We start from the raw sequence: 23,928 nt of genomic DNA, 5'->3' as shown, positions 1-23,928 counted from the left end.
AGTCCAGTTTCTCGTTGGCAAAAAGTGCTTTGGTTTTGAAGTCCTTTCCTTGCGTGTCTCTCAGAGGAATGGCTAACACCGGCGCTTCGTGATACATGCCCCTCATTTGACTGGAGGAACACACTTGTGTGGCATGACGCATCTTTCGGCTACTTGCTTCTCTGACTGGTGCTAACAGCTCCTAATTGTTTGGGGTTTAATTAGAACCGTCTTCAGTGAGAACATTCTAATTAAGCCCAATGTATAAAGAGACCTAAGGGTGGAAGCCCTTTTAAAACACAAGAGGCCTTCCGGAATGACCTTCCTTGGTGCTGTGCAAGCTTCCAAATGCCTGTGCAGTGAGCTCAAATGAGCCCAAAGCCAATTCCTTCCTCCTTGCCCTTTCTGCCATCGCTAAGGGCCCCTGTGCCTGTTTCTGTGATTCTTGTGCAGTAGGGAATTAGCTACTGCACAACTTGGAAGAGAGCTGGAGCAATCCTTGGGGTCAAATCGGTTGCTTCTTGAGTCGTGGCAAGAACACGAAGCTCATTATCGTGCGCCGTCCCAGTCCCCGAGCAGTGCACGAGAGCAGGGGTCCCAGGCACTTACCCAGGGTTCATGTTTCCTTTCGGAAATGAGGTACAGCAGGGACTGTGGTGTCTTTACCTGGACCTGCGATGGAGGGGTTCAGAGCATTAACACACCAAGGGTGGGGAGCCTTGCTTCTCCCATCTTGCAGCCTTGGATTCAAGCAGAAATCAAAGCTTGCTCTCAAACGTTGCTCTGACTCTCTGACTAGCTTGCTGCTTTACTTCTAGGTCATATCACTTCAAAACTCTCTACTCCAGACTCTGGCTTTGTCGGTTAAGGGAGGGGCCCCTGCCCATTTGCCGTCTCACATTGAGCCCCTTAACCCCCCCCATCACCTCACCGGGAAGCCATCCTGGCTATTTTCGGAATTAGAAGGCTTGATTAGCTTTCAGCACTTGAGGGATCCAGGGATCAGAGGGGGTCTGGCATGCTGCTTGTTTCCCCAAACTCCTAACATTAGGTTAAATTTGAATTTCGCCTCATTTGGAATTGTGTGTCGTGCAAATGGCATTTTTTGTTGGTACTTTTGGAGAAGGAGTAGAGCTGAGTGAGTTTGCAGGAGAGTTTGGATCAGAGGATTCAGGGAGGGATCAGGAAGTGCTGTGCCAGTGGTTTTCAACCAGTGTGCCGTGGCACCCTAGGGTGCCTTGAATGATGGTCAGGGGTGCTGCGGGCAACACTGGCATCTGTCCCTCTTTCCATCGGCTCCCTCACGTCTCTGCCTCCCAAAGGCTTGCACAGCTGTTTATTGCAGCAGCGCTGGCTATAAGCTCCGCAGGCGAATGGTGCCTCTGGGAGACACCTCTCTTTGAGGGGGGGGGCGCAAGCTCAGAGACTCCCAAGGGGAGAGGAATGGAGGCTGAGGGAACACTCCACAAGGGAGGGCTTTTGAAAAAGGGTGAGAGACTGCCAGCTCTGCAGGCAAGGGGTGACGTAACTGGGCTCCTGGGGTGCCGCAGAAAGAATGTACCGTATTTTTTGCTCTATAAGACTCACTTTTTCCCTCCCAAAAAGTAAGTGGAAATGTGTGTGCTTCTTATGGAGTGAATGCAGGCTGCGCAGCTTTCCCAGAAGTCAGAACAGCAAGAGGGATTGCTGCTTTCACTGCGCAGCGATCCCTTTTGCTGTTCTGGCTTCTGAGATTCAGAATATTTTTTTTCTTGTTTTCCTCCTCCGAAAACTAGGTGCGTCTTGTGGTCTGGTGCGTCTTATAGAGCGAAAAATACGGTAGTTGGTTAAGGGAGCTGTGGACTCAAAAAGGTTGAAAACCTCTGTGCTGTGCAGAAGCTAGTTGACTCAGCCCTGGTGAGTTGGCCGGTGAGCTGCCTGAGACTTGCACCTGTCAGGAGGAGGACCAGGAAACCTGCTGGTTTCAGCCCCTCGCAGTGTTGATGACTAGAAGTTGAGTCATCGTGTTGCTTGCAATTTGGAGGCCTGAGTTGGAAGATCAGAATGCCGACCCAACCCCCCTAAAGTTTCAGCTGACAAAGCACCTGTGTTTTTAGAGTGCAAAAGGTTAACGTACCTGTTCAGAGTTGGCCATTTCAGCCTGCTTCGTAAGCCAGCTCTTGTGGCTGCCCATTCAGTGGAAATGGAGCAGGGTTAGTGGCTAAGAAAAGGGTCTTTGTCAGTCTCCACAGGTAAATTGCTCCACTCAGAATTGTCCCGAAGAACGGGGCGGAAGCCACTGAGCCAAATTAGGCTGGTTGCTTGGATACCAGTGACCGGATAGGGTTGAGCCAGTGTGATGTAGTGTTTAGCTTTGACAAGGAAGATCCGGTTATGAAGATGATGGGTGTGTCCCTTAAGTCTCCCTTGCCTGTATACTTTCTATGGGGCAATTAAAAATTAGCTGGGGGAACTCCTTGCCCATGCCTGGAATCCAACAGCTGTTAATTGGCCACTTACCTGAATGGCTTGTCCTTGCAGATGCTTTTGAGGTTGTGCATTTCCTCTGCTGTGCGATGGCGCAAAACTGGAATCGCTTGGATATTCCTCGGCTCAGACTTGCTCTTTCCAGACAGAGACCTGTTGTACCCAACCTCTTGATTCAGGTCAGAGCTGGAATACTGGTCAGACACACACTGCAGGGGACGTGGACTCCCTTTATGGGGTGGTTGTAATGATTGCTGAGAAATTCTAAAAAATTGCATTTATCTTGTGAAGCACCCTGAGAGCTATTGATGAAGAAATCGACATTGTGCATTCTGTGAACAAATCAAGGTGATGTTGTTAACCTTTAAAGCCCTAAACAGTCTCTGCCACTTTGTGTGGAGTAAGGGGAGTATAGGAGTATAAGGGAAGTTTTTAATGTGTGACATTTTAGTGTATGTTTGGTCTTTGTTGGAAGCCGCCCAGAGTGGCTGGGGAAATCCAGCCAGATGGGCGGAGTACAAATAAATTATTATTATTATTATTATTATTGCCATCTGGCGATCTAAACCAGTGTTTTGAGCTTATGTTGCTATCTAAGCAGCTCGTGGACTCGCCTCCTGAGTTGCACATGGAGGGGATGAGGCCTTGGTTCTGCAAGGAATAAATGGCATCCTTTCCTTGGTGATAGGGAACACCTGAGTGCTTTCTTCTTTTGAACTGCACTCCTCTGTGGTGCAAGGATGTTCCTAGATGGGCACCTCAGGATTTACCACTATGTTGTCCTTTTCCTTGAACCCCCCTTTCCCTTCTGATGTTGAACAACCAGATGTGGCACCTGATTGGCCGTCCTTGTTTCAAACGCTGCCGCCTCATTGGCTGCGGGCGGAAACCTCTGTGTTCTTTTCTCCCTCAAGTTCCTTCTGGCTCCCCTCCCTCTTTCAGTTAACCCCTTTCTCTTCTGCAAGATCATGGCATGCCAACAGGCTCGAACACAACCAGAATCTGGCAGATGGAAGAGCTGCCAGGAGAAACAATAACAAGGAAATCATAAGAGCCTCGAGTCATTACCGGGGGCGGTGGGGTGGAGGAAGCCGAGCAGGGAAATCCTTTGAAACCCTGATACATCTCAGGGCACAGGCTGGGGCTTAGGGGAATTTGTGCCTCTTAGGAAATCTGGATAAGTTGTTTGTACCATAAAACCTCATTTGTTCTGTGTGGTTAAAAAGTGCCTGTGCATTTCCAACACGTGCAGAAAGTTCTGATGTTGGGTCCCCAGCAGGCCAAGAACTTGGCCTCTCTCCCCAGTAGGGGTATGTAAGGTATATGAGAGAGGACACCCCCAGGGAAGAACCATTAGCCGGATGGTGAACAGATCGCAGTACACGTTTCGTGTTCCTTTGAGCCTAGAGACCATGTTAATGTCCTCCGCAGGATATATCTCAAACTCTTTAAAGGCACTGGCGAAGTAGTGCTAGAAAGAATGATTCCTTTGCTAAAGATGAATGTTTCTGCATACAGTGGTACCTCGGGTTACAGGCGCTTCAGGTTACATACGCTTCAGGTTACAGACTCTGCTAACCCAGAAATAGTACCTCGGGTTAAGAACTTTGCTTCAGGATGAGAACAGAAATCGTGCTCCAGCGGCGCGGCGTCAGCGGGAGGCCCCATTAGCTAAAGTGGTGGTTCAGGTTAAGAACAGACCTCCAGAACGAATTAAGTACTTAACCCGAGGTACCACTGTACTTAAAACCCATTGCCCTGGACATTGTGCATAGCCCAGGGGTTCCATATTTTAAAATAAAATAAAAGCTCGCTTACTCACTCTACCTGGCTTCTGAATCTCAGGTTTCCTATCTCTCAGTGATAATGCCCATCTCCTTGCAATAGATAGAACCCATTCTGATTTTCTGTGGCTTGTGTTAATTGCTTCCTAAGTGGCCGGAAGCCAAAAAGTTGAGGTGGGTTCTTTAATATTGTATCTCTGAAAACAGTTACAAGCTTAAAATTGGAAACTTGTAACTTGAAAAGTAGGATTTCCTATTCTCTCTCTCTCTCTCTCTCTCTCTCTCTGTGTGTGTGTGTATACACTGACGCATATTTTTCCTTGGCTTTGGTTTCTTCGATTCCACGAACTTCAGGCCGCTCCTTTCCTTGCCCCTGATAGCTTTCAGTCCTAGTATTGGTAACCCAGCCAAGTGAAACTATGAGAGGCTGGGAGGGTCCAAAGTCCCCGTTCTGTTGGATCTGTGTCCCAGAGCAGAGTAGGGTTACCAGTGTCCCAAGATGTGGGAGGTTGCCATAGATCTGTGTCCATTTGAATTAATATAAGTAAAGGAGGAGGGAGATTATGTTTTAAGATGGTGGGGAGCAAAGAGTAGAAACAGGCAGGCGCTTTTGTGTTCTGGGAAAAGGTGCCAACTCCCCCCTGGAGATAACAGCAGGAGGAAAAAGGAAATGCCTCTTGATTGAAACTCCACGTTCATAGAAAGGTGTACAAAGATCAAGTGACTGTATAGTTGGCAGGGTCCTGGGTGTTCTGCCCCTGTAATCTAGGGATTATCGATGAGGCCAGGTGATTTTCTAGATAGCTGTGTCTTTCCCACCTTGTTTGGTAAGGGGCATTGAGTGCGAAATGTGTGCTCAGTCCACCGAACGGCATTTTGACATTTCAAGTAAGGGGTGAGATGGGGAGAAAGACTGAGCCCGAGTGTGTCATTTGGGAACGGCTCTGCCATTTGCACATCTGCATTTCCTGTTTGCACATCTGCACATTCCATTCTCTCCCACAGATGTATTCAAAGCCCAGGATGTGAGGGCACCCACCTTTCCCACTCTGCGACAGAGCCTAATCTGAGCTAAACCTCACTGGCGTTCCATCGTGCTAGACCCAAATGTTGGGGTTGGGCTCTGGGCACATCATTTTTATTCATTAGTCTCTAAACTGAAAGCGACTTTACGCCCTAAATCTTAAAGTTTGTACTTGTAGTATACCTGAAGGAGCGTCTCCACCCCCATTGTTCTGCCCAGACGCTGAGGTCCAGCGCCGAGGGCCTTCTGGTGGTTCCCTCACTGCGAGAAGCCAAGTTAAAGGGAACCAGGCAGAGGGCCTTCTTGGTAGTGGTGCCTGCCCTGTGGAACGCACTCCCTTCAGATGTCAAAGAGAAGAACAACTACCAGACTTTTAGAAGACATCTGAAGGCAGCCCTGTTCAGGGAAGCTTTTAATGTTTAACAGACCACTGTATTTTAATGCTTTGTTGGTGGCCACCCAGAGTGGCTGGGGAGGCCCAGCCAGATGGGTGGGGTACAAATAATAAATTATTATTACAATGGTGCCTCGGGTTAAGTACTTAATTCGTTCCAGAGGTCCGTTCTTAACCTGAAACTGTTCTTAACCTGAGGTACCACCTTAGCTAATGGGGCCTCCCGCTGCCGCTACCGCGCGATTTCTGTTGTCATCCTGAAGCAAAGTTCTTAACCCAAGGTACTATTTCTGGATTAGCAGAGTCTGTAACCTGAAGCGTCTGTAACCTGAAGCATATATAACCTGAGGTACCACTGTATTATTATTATTATTATTATTATTATTATTATTATGTTTACCTCTGAGCATGTACAGAGTGTTTTCTCTTCATATTTCCCTTCCTGGGTCGCCACCCCACACCCTTAAAACCAAGAGGCTTTTGAAGCTCATTTTACAAAGGATTCTGCTGTTAAGGGGGACCCTTCCCCACAAATAATCTTGGACCCTTCCCTTTGAATGCATCCAGAGGCCCGGAACGGCACCAGGCCAGCCCCAAAGTTTCCTTTGCCTTTTCACATCTTCCTCCTCTTCCTCTTTGGGTGTCGCTGCCTCCCTCCTCCAGTGAGGGCACTGCTGCTGCCTTTTCCCTCCTTTCACCCAGTTCAGAGTGCTGGGAAGGGAGGGGTGGAGCTTCTGGCCTTGCAACGTCAGGAAACTTGTGTGTAGCAGCCCAGCGAGCAAAGGAGGATTGTGCGTGTCCCTGCCCGGATCAAGTGTCTCCTAGTCAGGGAAACCAACTGACTCTCCTCTCCTGGGCAGAGAAGAAAAACCCAATCTCCTCTTCCGGAGGAGAATCGTTCTCTCCCCCCCACCCTATCCGCCCACCCTCTCCTCTGCCGTGTGATTTATTCCTCTCCAGCACCCTGCGGCTGACTTTTCAGGAAGTACAGCGATGGTGGAGGTAAGTGAACTTGCTGGCCAGTTGCTCCCCCTCCCCCACGGGGCGCTTTCAGGAAGGGTGGGATCCCTGTTCATGCTGGGCGAGCGAGGGGGACGCCAGGCTCTCCCCTCGCCCCCCCAAAAAACAGTGTGTTCGAGCAGGGCATTGGCTTCTGGTGGAAGCTGCTCAACTCAGCGAAAAGGGAGAGGTTCTGATTTCAGGGTGGGCTCTTTGTGCATTTAATTTCAATTTTGGGCAGAATTTTCTCTTTTGCAAAAAAGCTTCGGGAGAAAACTTTTTAGAATGGAAATCTTGTGTTGCAGGTTTATTCCCCCCCCCTCTCTCTCTCTGAAATAGCTTATTGCATGTTTAACAACAGAGTTGCCCACCCATTTCTGAAATGGTTGCCTAGAGGTTGAGGGCAGGGAAGGGCAGGAGTGGCAGTTGACAGTCAAAATGTAATCTACCTTCACGGTCAAATAATCTTGAGCTGGATGTCTGCACCGCCCAGTTGACTGCGGCCTGTAAGGCTGGGGAGGCGGGGTGGCAGTGGCCATAAATGGGTGAGGCTTCGTGATAAGAGTTGGTAAACTGTACCTCTAAGCCTGTGGGCCTAGGAAAGGGCTGTGGGGATTAAAGGCCCCTAGAATAATAATGCAAACTTCAAAGTGTCTTTGGGTATAAACCTATCCCCTGGCCCAGCTTGCTCAATACCAGACTCAGTTTATCAGCATCGCAAAACTCAAGTGTGTGGTTGCTCCAAGGAGTTTAAAATTAAACGGAGAAAGGGGAGGGAAATGGAGTTGGGGCCAGAAGGGAGCGTGTACATTTATTTGAGTTCTATGTAGATAAGTCTAGTTACTGTGGGGTGTGGAGATGGAGGGGTTCTGCCAAGAGCTTTGTGCAAAAGGTGGGACTTGAGGAGGAATCGGGGAAGCAATGGGGAGGTATTCTGTGAGGGAGCTTGTGGCATCAGGGGCAGCCAAAGGAAAAGTAGACCTTCAGGCGACTTAGGTGTCTTAGGTGAGAGGATGTAGCAAGAAGAGGGGTGGGAGAGAGAGAAAATGGGGACCACAGAGGGCTTTGGAGGTACACGCATGTTTGTAGTAGCAAGAACCCACCTCCAGCTTTGGCAGAGAGAGTTCCTAAGAAAGTGGGGATCCCTGGCTCCAGGTTGTTGGGTTCCCCACTAGGAGAGGCATTCCCAAGGCTCATTGCACAGTCCTGGCTTTGCAGACCTCAAGATGAGAATTGTTGCATGCAGCTATTTATATGCAATTTGCAGCTTTCATTCCCTGCCTACCAAGGGCTGAGTGTTCTCTTGCTTTTCGTTCTCCCTTCCCCCCATGCTTTGCCTGCAGCAGTGTGGTGCATAAATGCTGCTGCTCTTGAATAGGCCTCTGCTAAGAATGAAAATTCCACTATTGAGCCCCAAAAAGGCGACTGGCTGAGCAGGGTGCTAATGGCGGGGTAGTGTTGCAAGCAGGCCCTTTCCGGTAGGCAGCTGCCTGCTGATGCTTGGTAGCTATGGGTTTTCTGGGAAATTTTTATTGGAATTTTTTTCTGATTCCCATGTGTGATCTAATTTAGCATGTTTGTTTTACTTGTGTTTACTAAACAAATCTAAACATGTTGAAACATCCAAGCTCACCTAATACTGCATTTGCGTTTGGCACCTGTTCATTGTTACGTACCCAGTACATTTCCGAGCACAATTCAAAGTGTTGGTGCTGACCTTTAAAGCCCTAAACGGCCTTGGCCTAGTATACATGAAGGTTGGCATCTCCACCCTCATCTTCAACCTGGACACTGAGCTCCAGCGCTGAAGGCCTTCTGGCAATTCCCTCCCTGTGAGAAGTGAGGTTGCAGGGAACCAGGCAGAGGGCCTTCTCGGTGGTGGTGCCTGCCCTGTGGAATGCCCTCCCACCAGATGTCAAGGCAGTAAACAACTATCTGACTTTTAGAAGACATCTGAAGGCAGCCCTGTATTTTTAATGTCTGATGTTTTACATTTTTTTATGTGCTGTAAGCTGCCCCAGAGTGGCTGGGGAGATGGCTGGTGGCTCCTGCAGATGACCTTTGTGATCGAGCTGGGATATAAGGGTTCGGGCACTCCCTGAGATACCCAGGACCTAAGTTGTTAATAGCTTTGCAGATTAATACAAGAACCTTCAACCTGGCCTTGTAGTAGATGGGCAGACAGTGCAGATGCTTTAATGACCACATGTTCTCGACCTGGTGTCCCCATCAGCAGTTTTGCCTCAGAGAATACCAGCTGGAGTTTCCAAACCAGACCCTAGGGCAGCCCCACATGGAGCACATTGCCGTAATCCAGCCTCAAGGTTACCTGTGCATGGACTACAGTGACTAGTGTTCTTGTATTTGCTGTGCTTCAGCTGGAGATAGGTGTGGGGATTGGATAGCAGCAATGTGCTCAGAAGCTAGAGCCGAGCAACTTCTGCCTTGTACCATTTTGTCCGCTGCGTTGAACTGCCCTGAGAATTTTGTACACTGCTGCCACTTTGGGGTAGCATAGCATTACAACTGCACAAAGTTGCTTCACTGTGGAAGAAGAGTTGTGCTGGGAGTGGAACAGCTAGTGAACTCCTCAAGCTGCAAGCGGAAGCCAGGTGCAAGATGCTCTCTGAGCGTTGTCTGGTGCCCTCATCCAGGGATGTGGGGCAGGAAGGTTTCTGTGGGAGAATTTCCATTTCATAAAATAATTAGCAATGATGGAATGCCAAATGGCAAGCTTAACAGTTTTTAAATTTGTAGCCTCTTTTTTTTAAAATAAAAAGAATTACAAGGAGAATAAGCATGCTGAATTAGATAACTATCGGGCAGTGGTTCCCAGTTAGCTAAGTACTGCAGACTGTTTTTGAAAAGCCAAGCCATGGACCCCCTACTTTTGAAAAAGTTGATACCTCTGTTGTGGTATTTGTTATGTGAATGGTGCCATGGACCTCCCTGCGTGGGTTGCGCAGACCCTCTGGGGTTCACAGACCACCAACTGGGAACCATTGCTATAGGGCATTGGAGAATTACACTATGCAGATTTGCCCAAGAAATATTTCCATCAATTTTTCTATTTCAGATTTTTTTGGAAAACCCATTGTTGCCTTAGGCTTTACTGTGGAAACCTGACCAACAGCAACCCAGTAACTGAAGCTTCCCCATTCACTGGGCTGCCAACAGGATTTTTGTGGTGCCCACGCACTGTATGTGGATTGGGCCCTCTGCTGTACTCGCTAAAGAAGACTTTATGTCATGTGCAATTTTGTACCCTCGTTTGCAGGTGGGGTGGAATGCCCCAAAATAAATCTGGAGTCACACAACTCGACAGAATGTCTGCCAGCAACACTTTCCCTATACTAGAAAAGGCTTGCCCTATTTAATTTCTGCCTGCCACATATCTGTTAAAGGCACTGAGCCCTTCTGTCCTCCAGTGCCACCTCTAAACCATTCAAAGAACTCAAATTTCATGGGTTGTAAACATCATATTTCATCAGTTGAACTTAGGGTGTCAATACTACATTCAGTGCAAGACCAGGCATGGCATTTCAGATGGAGGGGGGTCAAAAGTGAATTGAGATCTACTACAGTTCTTTTCAAACGGGACGCGGGTGGCGCTGTGGGTTAAACCACAGAGCCTAGGGCTTGCCGATCAGAAGGTCGGCGGTTCGAATCCCCGCGACGGGATGAGCTCCCGTTGCTCGCTCCTGCCAACCTAGCAGTTCGAAGGCACATCAAAGTGCAAGTAGATAAATAGGTACCGCTCTGGCAGGAAGGTAAACGGCGTTTCTGTGCGCTGCTCTGGTTTTCCGGAAGCTGCTTAGTCCTGCTGGCCACATGACCCGGAAGCTGTACGCCGGCTCCCTCGGCCAATAAAGCGAGATGAGCGCCGCAACCCCAGAGTCGTCCGCGACTGGACCTAACAGTCAGGGGTCCCTTTACCTTTACAGTTCTTTTCAGATGCTCGTGCCTGAATCAGTTCAAAGTGTAAATGGTTAAAAAGCAAGCACTGTATTCATTTCTTGTGGCTATTTATTAATATAACAATTGTGGCATTTTTTTCCTTGTGAAGATGGCAGCATCTCTGGATCTAGAAATGCATCTTGAATTTCATTTATGTTTACGTAGCAGACACAGGAATTTGCATGCTGATGCTGTAGATTCCTGCATAAAGTCTTTGGGCAACAGTTTTTTCCAATGAGTAAAACCTTGTTTACCAGGCAAAAATGTTCCTCTTTAACCAGGCCTTTGGCTGATTGACATCCAGTGCCTTTTTTGTTTTTATCTTGATTTTGTATTTTGTGTTTTTATATTGTGATTTTATCTTGTGAACCACCCTGAGAAATGCTGGTATAGGACAGTATACTACTGCTACTACGGCTACTACTGCTACTAATAATAATAGCATTTCACTCATTCCAGAAGAGGATTTTCGCATCTCTAGGTGTAGACTATATGCCATGGGTAGGCAAACTAAGGCCCGGGGGCTGGATCTGGCCCAATCACCTTCTAAATCCGGCCCACAGACAGTCCGGGAATCAGCGTGTTTTTACATGAGTAGAATGTGTGCTTTTATTTAAAATGCATCTCTGGGTTATTTGTGGGGCACAGGAATTCGTTCACTTTTTGTTTCCCCCCCCCAAAAAAAAATATAGTCTGGCGCCTCACAAGGTCTGAGGGACAGTCGAACAGCCCCCTGCTGAAAAAGTTTGCTGACCGCTGCTATATGTTTTGTGTGTGGAAGGTCCCATAATCAGTCTCCATAGAACTGTGAAAGATCCCACCTAATCCCTGGAAAGCCACTGCTGGTTCTTGTAGACAAGGCAGCACTGACCCAGGTGGGCCCGTGTTCCTCCTTGCTCTAAAGCAGTTCACATAGGTGTTGCGAGCAGGTTAATTTAAGGGGCCCGCAAATGTTTCTGAAACAACATGGTTGCATGCCCAGTAGGGGTTTATCTCCGCAGATGGTCTTAGAATCCTTTTCGCACAATGCCTGTGTGTTGACGCTGTTGTTGTAACTCAGCCATACAAATACACAGTGTTCCAACTTCTTTTTAAAAAGCTGCACCACAGAACCAGTTTATATCTGATCCCGAAGAAACTAGTTTTGTCAGTCTCTTCCAGTTTCCCTCTCTCTCTCTGTCTGTCTTTTTTTTTTTTTAAGGTGGTGGTTATATTTTCAGCCAGTGGCAAGATCTTAACTGCTGGGTGTGTGCTGGTGTGTGCTAGTGGACGTAGGCGTTCTTGCTCTGCTCCTCTGCTTATCCAGGGCCGTGAAAAAGTGTTGGTTTATGGCTGACTAATTAAACAAGGCAGGGAGATAAAGGGAATTTGACCTAGGTTAAGGTAAGTGGATGTGGCTAGTGGGGGGGGGGGTAGGCCCTTGGAGAGTAATTTAACCTTCTCCTCTCCTTCAGCAAACATGTAGGTCCCTTTGCAGAGGTGGCAAAAGTGAAAAAAGCGTTAGCTCTGAACTTAAACCCCCCCCCATCTCTGGAAACTGGGTGGCAATCGGTCTTTAGTTGCTTAAATGTATTGGGACGGCTTTGTGCATCCCATTAAAAACTGCTCAGCTATGAAGATTGCTGCTGAAGTTATTCTGGGAGTTAAAGTTCTTCATTTTGGTGCAGTTTGCATGGCTTCCTCTGTAGCAAGGGGGCGTTGAGTGGCTTCTGATACTTATGGCTTTGAATGCAACGGGGGTTGTACAGTGGCACCTCAGGTTACAGACGCTTCAGGTTACAGACTCCGCTAACCCAGAAATAGAACCTCGGGTTAAGAACTTTGCTTCAGGATGAGAACAGAAATCGTGCTCCAGCGGCGAGGCAGCAGTGGGATGCCCCATTAGCTAAAGTGGTACCTCAGGTTAAGAACAGTTTCAGGTTAAGAACGGACCTCCAGAACGAATTAAGTTCTTAACCCGAGGTACCACTGTAATTGATCTGAGGCTGCAGATTGACCTCCGCAGTGAAGCCGGCCCTTTTCGAGAGGGTGCAAAACCTGGAAAGGGGAGTTTTTTGTTTGACCATTTGATGAAGTCTTTTTGTCCCTGCTGTGTAGTGTTAACGTTTTACTGGATTTCCTCAAAAGACAGTTGGAATGGCGCCTTGTACTCCTCCTTCCGGCAACTCCTGCAGCCAAACTGGTGCCAAATGCACTGCTCTGCTTTCCTTTGGACCCCACGAGTGAGGCTGGGGGGGGGGTCTTGTCGTCTGGGCAGACCAGGACTGCCAGACACACTGCCTAGGCTTGCACCCCGGGGAAGTCACTTCAGTGCTGCTAACGCAGCAGTTTGACTTCACCCCCAGAGGCGCACTCCGTTGTCTCTCAAGACAGATGGATGCCAACAACAACAATATGTTCTCATTGCACAGCACGAAAATTGTTTTACAGTATGTCAAAAATATCTCTTTAAGTATTAGAATAATAAAATGCAACAAGCAAGATGAGTGAGGTGGAGTAAAAATATTCCAAATTAATTATTTTTACCTTATATTCTGGGAGGATCGCTATTGGCTAACCCATATTCACCAGGCACCAAGTACAGTGGTAGCTCGGTTTAAGAGCAGTCCTGTTTACGAACGATTCGGTTTACGAACTCCGCAAAACTGGAAGCAGTGTCCCCGTTTGCGAACTTTACCTCGGTCTAAGAACGGAATCCACACGGTGGAAGGGCACCAGCGGCGGAAGGCCTCATTAGGGAAAGCACGCCTTGGTTTAAGAACGGTTTTGGTTTAAGAATGGACTTCCGGACTGGATTTAATTCGTAAACCGAGGTACCACTGTAATGGCAGAAGTACTTGAGCTCCAAGGAGAAAAAGGTGGGAAATAAATGCAAGAACAACATCTACCTTTTCAATAGGGGATCTTCTAGCTGCCTTTTTCTGACCTGACTTGCTTCTTCATTTGAATCAAAAATAGGAAGGACCTCACTGAGCATTTATTTACAGTGCTACCTCGGGTTACATATGCTTCAGGTTACATACGCTTCAGGTTACAGACTCCGCTAACCCAGAAATAGTGCCTCGGATTAAGAACTTTGCTTCAGGATGAGAACAGAAATCGTGTTCCGGCGGCGCGGCAGCAACAGGAGGCCCCATTAGCTAAAGTGGTGCTTCAGGTTAAAAACGGACCTCCAGAACGAATGAAGTACTTAACCCGAGGTACCACTGTATTTCATAAAATTTATATATGGCTTGACTATAGACAAAAATGGAAATGGTATTCTAGCCCACGCTCTACCCATGGCAGTCTTGTCGGTCTGAGCATGGGATATACTACACCCCAGTTTTCAGAATCGACTTTTTCAGTGGTGGTTAGACATTTCCTCTGTCTCCCATCACCCCCATTAATCGTTTAAATTCCAGCCTACTTTTTCTGCAGTAGAAACTGTGTGTTTCCTTCTTTTGGTGGAAAACTTGGAGAATTTCTCGCTTTTTAATGAACGGAACATCAGAGTCAATGCAGGGGTAAATCTCATCAGGATTGCAAAGCACACTGAATGTATCAGAGGAATTCAGTGATTGGGATATTTCCAGTATCACCTGGAGACCGAAAATATTATTGCATTTCTTTTAGTTAAGCTTTTTTTTTATAAAAAAAAAATCCATTTTATAATGTAGTTTATTGCATTTTCTGACCCATCAGCACCTGGAGTCAGGAGGAATTTTCCTTCACACTGGCCGTTGCCTGGGTGTGTTACTGTCCTCTTCCCACAGGCTCTGGCAATCTACATTTTCATCAGCCTCCGGGCATTTCTGATACGATTCTCTCCTGCTCCTTTTGTGGAATTCCTATGAGGGCTGGGCTCCTCCGAAAGTGGAGAGTGGAGGGATCTGATTTTGCCTGGAGCTTTAATCTTAAATCACATAGGGAAACCTGGGCTACAGGGTGGATCCTGATTTCCCCTAACCCTGACCCACTTTTGACGGGTGGGTGGGTCTGTCCACCTGCCAGTCACCTGACATCACCATGACACTGGGTGCCTCAACTTCAAAGGGAAGAATATGCTCAAGCATAGGCAAACTCAGCCCTCTAGATGTTTTGGGACTACAACTCCCATCATCCCTAGCTAACAGGGATGATGGGAGTTGTAGTCCCAAAACATCTGGAGGGCTGAGTTTGCCTATGCCTGCTCAAGGTGGATTGAAGAGGAAAACAGAGCTCCTTTGCAATAGTGCCGTAAACAAGATCAGCTCTAGAATGATAGATTTGTAGGGTTGGAAGGGTACCCCAAGGGCCATCTAGTCCAACCCCCTGCAGTGCAGGAATCACAGCTGTTCACAAATTGCTGAACTCTGATTTCCATTGGCCCCAGCCAGCGTGGCCAGTGGTCAGGGATTATGGGAATTGCAGTCCAGCAAGATCCATCCCTGCTCCTAGTGCACAGGCAGGCGGAAAAGCCCGGGAAACGGGAACCAGCCCACTTTCCACAAAGGCAGCAAATAAATGCTATGTTTCTGAAGCATGGGTGTGGCTTGAGTGCTAGTTAGACCCACACAAGCATGTTTCAAAGCACGTCTTGTGATCTGCTGGGGTCAGCCAGCGGTGGGACTTGAGGGCAAACGTACCCAGAGCTCTTCTGTGGAGCTCCAGCAGGCCAGATTCCTTCATGGATCCTCTGCCAATTGACTGGGATGGGCCAGAGGGACGGGAGAAGGGAGGACACCCCTTTCCGATCCTGGATTGCTTTGTTACATTAGGTCACCCCTCCAGAATGATGCGCAGAAACATCGGGGAGCATGTGGCGGCGGAAGGGTTATAAGAGAGGTGGGCTGGGCACGCAAACAGATAATAGACTTGTCTTTGTCTCTCCCCCTCATGCTTCATATGTTGATCTTGTGGCAGGAGTGGCCGAAGGCTTCCTTTCACTTCCAGATACAATTCTGTCTTTGTTTAGACAGCAAATGTGGGGAACGAAATGCAAATGGTGTGAAATTGCTAATACACTCCTTAAGGGGTAGTGGTGTGGTTCCTTCCTGGCTTTTCCCACAGTACAAAGGGGCCCCCAAGCGATGTTTTCCCTTTGCCATTTGTCTGGGTCAACAGGGGGCCAGTAGAGCAAGTTTCATTGGGCCCAAATGGTGGTCACATGACCAGATATTGGGTGTGTGTGTGTGTGTGAACGGGTTCAAGAGGAGCGCTGCAGGCATGGGCAGCACCAGGTAGGTCTCGCTGAAGCCCCTGGGCAAGTAACATTGTGGGGGTGGCACACAGCTAGTATTTTTAGTTTGTGGCTAATCGTTATTTATTTATTCATTGCATTTATATCCCGCTTCCTTCTCCCAAAAGCTCAAGAGTGGCGCATATGGCTCTTGCCCTCCTCCTTTAATCCCCACAACCCTGTGAGGTAGGTTAGGCTGAGAGGCAGTGTGAATGGCCCAGCATCACCCGGTGAGAGCTTCATGGCTGATGGGGTTTGAACCCTGGTCAACCATGTCCCAAGGGATGCGAGTGGCGCTGTGGGTTAAACCACAGAGCCTAGGACTTGCCGATCAGAAGGTCGGCGGTTCGAATCCCCGCGACGGGGTGAGCTCCCGTTGCTCGGTCCATGCTCCTGCCAACCTAGCAGTTCGAAAGCACGTCAAAGTGCAAGTAGATAAATAGGTACCACTCCGGCGGGAAGGTAAACAGCATTTCCGTGCGCAGCTCTGGTTCGCCAGAAGCGGCTTAGTCATGCTGGCCACATGAGCCGGAAGCTGTATGCCGGCATCCTCGGCCAATAAAGCGAGATGAGCGCCACAACCCCAGAGTCGGCCACGACTGGACCTAATGGTCAGGGGTCCCTTTACCTTTACAACCATGTCCCATTTCAACACATGAACCGCTACACCACGCTGGCTAATTTCTCTTTGATCCTGGGCGCTCATGTCTCATTCATGTAAACAGGTTATTTTAATTGCAAGGTGCTGAGAGAGGTGTTGGCTATGTTTGAAGGACAGGTAGAAAACGTTAGAAATGGTGATTTGCTGAGTTGTGGTCAGCTTGTGTACTTGGTCTTTTGCTGCTTTGAGGCTTTCCATTTATTTAAAGTGACTGACAGGTACAATAAATAATATTCCCTCCGTTGCCCAGCTCTGGGGGAAAGTGAAGTTGTCTTCTGTGCACACCCCTCCCCAACTCTAGGCTGCTTAGAGTGTTAGGAAAGCCTAAGAATGCTCCCTTGACTCCGGTTGCAAGACCCACGTCCCAGTTCTGGTGCATATAGAAGGCCCCATGTCTAATCCAGAGCATGCTCCAACCAAGAGGTACTTGGTGAGCAGAACTGGGAAGTTCTCCCTCGATTTGGGATCATGGAGATCTGCTGCTCTTCAGAGCAGACAGTTCAGGCCTAGTGCTTTGCATTTGTGGACAGCAGCTTCATGTAAGGTCCCCATTGCAAATGTAGGCATATGTTTCCGTTTCTGTTCTGCCCAAGAGCCAAAGCTCCCTGGGCAGCTCACAGGACAGAGGTTAAAACTGTAAAATGCAAGAACGTGTAATGTTAGATCTAAAAGTAAAACGGGCACAGAAGTAAAATCCAGCAATACTGCAAGGTTACCTTCCTTGCTCTTTAAGTAACTGCATTTATCAGGCTCTACACTGCAGTAATCAGTAACCACTACCAAAGAAGAAGTTCCGCTTAATCCTCCTGCTGTAATTGTTCCCTGTTCGCTTCTGGGCTTCCCTTTTTGCACTCCATACTGGGAGCGGCTGCTCCACAGCTATGGAGCCACACAGGGACTCTCTCTCTCTCTCTCTCTCTCTCTCTCTCTCTCTGTGTGTGTGTGTGTGTTGGGCTGGGGAATGCTTCTGGCCAGCAGGACAATAGTCACTGTCAGCAGGAAACTTCTGCAGCAAGTCTTCCCAACCTGGAGTCCTCCTGATGTTCTGCACTCTCGACTCCCATTGGTCCCAGCTGGCTGATGAAGATGGGAGCTGCAGTCCAAAGCATCTGGAGGGCACCAAGTTGGGGAAGGCTGTTTTTAAAAGGAGGTAGGAGCTGATGCGGTATGTTGACAACAGGCAGGTGCCTTCGCTGTACTCTTTTCCCTATGTGCCAGCAGTTCCCATTTCAGGGACCCGCCTCCGTGGTTCCATAAACTCCTCCCCAGGGCCCCTTACTACCCTACTGTATTAAAAAAATATTATGCATGACCCACTAAGAAAGATAATGACACAAAAAAATGCAGACAATTAATTGCACATTTGTTAAAAATCCTATTAAAACTGCTTAGTTTAATTAATTCAACATAGTTGATCCAGTGATGCCAACTTTTCAAAGTCTGATAATCTACTTCAGTACCCCCACCCCCCGCTTTTTAGCAATCCCCCCCCCATAATTTCACTGCCCCCAAGGGCACTGTGCTATGCCAGTGCTAGTGATTTTAAGAAAAAGGGCAAAGGTGGGCGTGTTCTGTTGAATTGAGGGTGAGATACAGAAAGGGACATGTGTTCAACCCAAACACATTTTTGCCACATCAGGGCTGAGCGGAGCCTGGAAGCTAGTAAAAAAGTAAAGGGACCCCTGACCCTGCTAGGTTGGCAGGAGCAGGGACCGAGCAAGGGGAGCTCACCCCGTCACGGGGATTCGAACCTCCAACCTTCTGATCGGCTCTGTGGTTTAACCCACAGCGCCAGCTAGTAGGGATGCATTATTTTTGCGAGGCACAAAACGGATCACGTAGCCCCTTGGTGTTGAAGGTGAGTTCTGGGCCTGGAAAACACTTCTTTAAGGTGTGTGCAAGAGGCTTCTGAGCTCTTTGGTGGTCTCTGGGAGTGGCCCTTGAGACAGCCTGCCAGGGTTTGTGCTTCCAAGCAGCAGATGTAAGGAAACTTCCACCCAGCCAATGGACTGAGGAGAAGGGAGGGGTCACCAGCCATTTAATTGAACAGAGGATGGGCCAAAAAGTCATAAACAGGAGCTTAGTCTTGGTTACTCCCATTTTGACGCTGCAGCCTGTGGAGGAGCGCCGAGCAAGCCAAGATGAAGTCTCACGAGGAGGAATGGGATTGTAAGTCTGGCTGCATCTTCACTGCTTTGTTCAGCACCAGTAACGCTGAGAGCCTTTCTTCGCTGGGTTTGTCCAGATCTCTTCTCTGCAATCCTCTTTGTAGTTTCTTCTTCCTTAGCTGTGACTAAACGCGGCCACCCGTCTGGAAATCCTTGAGCTGTGCTCCCGTAATCATTACCAGGGAAGGGAAGGAGGGTGTGCATCTTTCTCTGGTGGCTCAGACGCCGTATCTCTTAGAAGTTGCAACCGGCGTGGTCTGGAGTTTGTCAGCTCTTTTTGCCTGGAGAAGATCTGTGTTCGGCCAAAAGCTGGTATAGTATTCCTCTTTGTGGTCTTGCTGTCGGCCCACAGTTGGGCAGCTTTGGCACTTCTTAGAGCTTAAGGTTGCAATCCTAACTCCGCTTACCTGAGAGTAAGCCCCATTGAATTCTGTAGGACTTAGTTCTTAGTAGACCTGGTGAAGATTGTGCTGTTTGTTGAAGAGACACTACTCCTCTGTTGCGGTTCAGAGATAGCACTGTTTCTTGATTTCTGGGACAATTTAAGGCATCAAATTCTTCACGCCACAAGTTAAAGAGGAGAGCAGGAGTGAAGCCGGGAGTTGGCTTTGGCTGAGAGCTAGCTGCACAGTGGGCTGCCTTAGCTCTTGGGCTGCGCTGGGTGGAAGGAGTGTTGGAGAGACGTGGCTTTGTAAGGGAAGCGCTTTATGATTCTGGTGGTTTTCAGGGTGTGGAAAAAGCAGAATGCCACAGCAGAAGCACAAGGGACCTGAGAAGTGCAAGCTCAGCCCTCAGAGATCGAGTTGGTGCTGTCTTCAAAGCAGCTTTTGCAAGCCTTCTGCTGTTTAGTGGCTGTTCCTGCTGTAATGTGTCATTGGAAACTGGACGGCGGCTGCACAGAAATAGGAGGAGGAAGTGGTTACTGACTCCACTTGGAAGGCTTTTATCCCATATGCGTTCTTTAATTTAGCAACCCAGGAAGCAAAATGGCTGTAGCGCACAAAAAGGCATCTTTTAACAAGACTCATCCGCTCCCCTGTTCTTTCATATTTCTCTGTGAGAATATATGGTTGCCATCTAGCTGGCTGTTCTGGTGCATACATTGATACTTGTTGGAGGGCAGCAAATTTCAGGGGTCACTAATATGTCTGGGGATGATTCAGTAGCCAGAGGTGAGACTTTCCAATTAAGAAATTGAGGATTAGGATAGGTCTTCCCCACCCCAGTGGCTAGTAGAAGCCGAGGAAATTATGCCGGTTTAACTTAATTTGCTAATTGGCTTAATTTGCACCTTTTCTTCGAGATGCACAACCTGGCTGTTCTGTTGGTGAAGATTTCTGAATTTTCATTCTCCGGCAGAGTGTTTGTTCGCCCCCATCTGCATCTAATTTTGCAGGAGATCCGCTTGAGGTGGGGGAGAGATATAGTGAGCCAGGTCTCCCTCACCATCCTGCAAAGTGGAGGGTGCCCTCTAGGCCTATTGCCACCGCCACCCCTTTGCAACAGGGAGTGTGAAACAACTGGTGCTATTCCAGGATCTGGAATTGGCTCTGGGATCAGCAGTTGCCAGTCTGGAATGTTCAGGACGTTTCTAGGGACCAGCCCCAAATGTCTAGCATTTGTTCCTGTACAAGACTGCTGACACCTTTGGTGCTCGCATCAAAAGGCTTGGGCGAGCCAGGGACATGGGCCTCCTCCAGACCTGTGGATGGGTGGTGCCCGTCTGGCAACCTGGACAGATTATGGGCAGGCCCCAAACAAACATCCTCCTAATGAAATTGTTATTGTTTGTTAATATGGATTAAGTGCTCATATTCTTGCTCTGATTAGCAATATCCTCAAGACTGCCAATTACAGGATATTGGCAATTCGGGTATGCTGGTGTTTTGCCTTCCGGGTAGCAAGGTGAGGTTGTTGGTTCTGCGGAGCAAGAGGCAAAAAGTACATGAAATTATATCTTATCTGGCCAGCTAATAAAGCATTGCAAGCTGTTGATTCCAAGGGGTGTTTCTTCAGCTGTGCAGGAAGTTGGAAGAACCATCTCTTTGCGTTGGAAAGTTTGCTGGCCGCCTTGAACTTTGATGAAGATCTGTTCTTCACCCCAGCCCTGTATAATCAGGAGATAGTAAATCAGCATGATGCCCAGCGTGTTAACCTTTCGGTCTTGTTGCAGTTCCTGCTGCTTCCTATTACAGTGGTACCTCTACTTACGTGCCCCTCTTGTTACTTATCCTTTGGGATACGCACGAGGCAAACCCGGAAATATATTTCTGGGTTTCACCATGCACACATGCACAGAAGCGCTCTATCGTACTGTGCACAGAACAGGCACCTTCGGTTGCGCAAACCTTGGGATCCGACCAGAGCTCTGGAACGGATCCCGTCCACAACTGGAGGTACCACTTTATGCTTAATTCTCCAATGCAAGAATTCACAGGCTTGTTCCCTTTACCCAAGTTCCAAGAAGGTACAGGAGGAGGAGGAGGACTGCTCTTGTGCTCAGATCCTGCAAGTTTCCCACAGGCATCTGGTTGGCCACTGTGAGAACAGGATGCTGGACTAGATGGGCCATTGGCCGGATCCAGCAGGCTCTTAGCCATATGCCCTCTATTTAACTTGTAACATGGGGTCAAAGAAAGGGCTACCTACCCAGAGGCTCACTTCAGACACAAGGGCAAGACATGGTTTGTCCTTAGGAAAATGAGCCGCTTCTTCCTTTGAGGGAAAGTTTTGCTGCAGACTTAAAATCAGAACCTTTGGGTGCCCTCCCCTTGTTCATGAATGAAAGGGAAAGAGGGATCGTGAGAAGCAGAGGGCTTTCTATAGCTTATTACTCAGGTCCCCCATGAATTGGTCTAATCCCCTTTTTAACTTGTCCAAGTGAAGAAGTGCTTTACAGTTTGCGGACTTAACTATGCTACCACTCAGTGGATTTGTAACTGGCTGACTGACCGAACCCAAAGGGTGCTCATCAATGGTTCCTCTTCATCCTGGAGAAGAGTGACTAGTGGGGTGCCACAAGTTTCTGTCTTGGGCCCGGTCTTATTCAACATCTTTATCAACGACTTGGATGATGGACTCAAGGGCATCCTGATCAAATTTGCAGATGACACCAAACTGGGAGGGGTGGCTAACACCCCAGAGGACAGGATCACACTTCAAAACGACCTTGACAGATTAGAGAACTGTGCCAAAACAAACAAGATGAATTTTAACAGGGAGAAATGTAAAGTATTGCACTTGGGCAAAAAAAATGAGAGGCACAAATACAAGATGGGTGACACCTGGCTTGAGAGCAGTACATGTGAAAAGGATCTAGGAGTCCTGGTTGACCACAAACTTGACATGAGCCAACAGTGTGACGCGTCAGCTAAAAAAGCCAATGCAATTCTGGGCCTCATCAATAGGAGTATAGCATCTAGATCAAGGGAAGTAATAGCGCCACTGGTTTCTGCTCTGGTCAGACCTCACCTGGAGTACTGTATCCAGTTCTGGGCACCACAGTTCAAGAAGGACACTGACAAACTGGAACGTGTCCAGAGGAGGGCAACCAAAATGGTCAAAGGCCTGGAAACGATGCCTTATGAGGAACGGCTAAGGGAGCTGGGCATGTTTAGCCTGGAGAAGAGGAGGTTAAGGGGTGATATGATAGCCATGTTCAAATATATAAAAGGATGTCACATATAGGAGGGAGAAAGGTTGTTTTCTGCTGCTCCAGAGAAGCAGACACGGAGCAATGGATCTAAACTACAAGAAAGAAGATTCTTTCTAAGAACATTAGGAAGAACTTCCTGACAGTAAGAGCTGTTTGACAGTGGAATTTGCTGCCAAGGAGTGTGGTGGAGTCTCCTTCTTTGGAGGTCTTTAAGCAGAGGCTTGACAACCATATGTCAGGAGTGCTCTGATGGTGTTTCCTGCTTGGCAGGGGGTTGGACTCGATGGCCCTTGTGGTCCCTTCCAACTCTATGATTCTACGATTCTATGACAGTCACACCTTGGGTTGAAGTTGCTTCAGGTTGAGTGCTTTTGGGTTGCGCTCTGCGGGAAGTAATGGAACGTGTTACTTCTGGGTTGCGCCGCTCGCACATGCGCAGGCGGTCAAAATGCCACCACGCGCATGCGCAGAAGCAGCGAATCGCAACCCGCAGATGCGCAGACGTGGGTTGCGTTTACTTCAGGATGCGAATGGGGCTCCGGAACGGATCCCATTTGTACCCAGAGGTACCACTGTATTTTGTCTGTCCTGAATCTTTCAGTATTCCAGCTTCCTTGGGTGACTCTGTTGGGTTTTAATATTATATCCCTGCTCCAAATGTTGTGACGTTTCCTCACATGGCAGTTGCTTCGCCCCCTTGATCATTTTGGTTGCCCTTTTCTGAATCTTTTCCAGCTCCACAACATCCCTTTTGAGGTCTGGCAACCAGAACAAAAACACATTACTCCGTGTGGTTACACCAAAAATTTGTAGAACGCCATCATGCTATTGGCAGTTTTAGCCCAGCAATTCTGCATGGGAATTCTTTTAAGAGCTCTCAGGTAGACGTCATCTGGACCCGTGATTAGTTCATTTCTAATTTGCCAGGCTGTGACTGAGGAACATGGTATGCAGGTATGGCACAGGTATGTTACGTGGCGGCTGCGACGTACCTTAATTGGCTTAAGGGGTGACATCCCTGCAGCCAATTGGATCCAGCAGTGCATCTGGGGTCGTGGCATATCTCCAGCCCCGCCAAGGAAGCCTGAGGTTTCTCTTGAAGGATCCGCTAAGGGGATCAAAGGCTTCTGAAAACTTTTTGTAGGTCACCAGTTCAGATCCAGAGCAGGTCCGCCAGATGGTTCCTGCGTGAATCGCAAAGTGGCTGGCTCAGAACTGTTCCCGCTGGCTAGATGCCAGTGTGTTGCCACTGGCAACCTGGGCATCGGAGTCACAGGGGTGGCAATGCCAGGTCACTCCTGATCCTTCCCAGCTTTGGGGTCAGGCACTCTGCCAAACTTGCCCTGCTCGTTTCAACCACACTGACCCTGCAAAAGATCCCACCTTGACCTGTTCAGTGCGGCAAACCTTGGCTCTCAGTTTGAAAGAGGGTTTTCTTGTCTCAGGCCACTCAACACAAAATGGAAGGAAGAGGGGAGAGGTTGTGTTTATCCTGCGTTACACTGGCTGGAGTCTCGTGCTTATGTACCCAAAACCACAATGCCCACATGTGAGAGAAGTGCCTGCGGACTTGTGTGTAACCCCAAGGTATAAAGGTAAAGGGACTCCTGACCATTAGGTCCAGTTGCGGACGACTCTGGG

At 48.3% G+C, this 23,928-nt stretch overlaps 1 protein-coding gene across 6 annotated transcripts in view; it reads left to right on the top strand.

The window, feature by feature from the left end:
• PAK4 (p21 (RAC1) activated kinase 4) overlaps positions 1-23,928 on the top strand; it is a 73,942-nt gene that overhangs the window by 22,808 nt on the left and 27,206 nt on the right. Inside the window, exon 1 of one of the 6 annotated variants that reach the window (XM_081018745.1) lies at positions 6,432-6,649. The exons of the other annotated variants lie outside the window; for them this stretch is intronic. The gene's annotated coding sequence lies outside the window, so the exon portion shown is untranslated. Of the gene's footprint in view, positions 1-6,431; positions 6,650-23,928 lie in introns of those variants that run through there. 6 annotated transcript variants of the gene reach the window in all.

This window comes from Podarcis pityusensis (assembly GCF_964106645.2).
Source record: "Podarcis pityusensis genome assembly, chromosome: 8".
NCBI classification, from domain to species: Eukaryota; Metazoa; Chordata; class Lepidosauria; order Squamata; family Lacertidae; genus Podarcis; species Podarcis pityusensis.
This window is presented reverse-complemented; position numbering and strand designations above follow the sequence as displayed.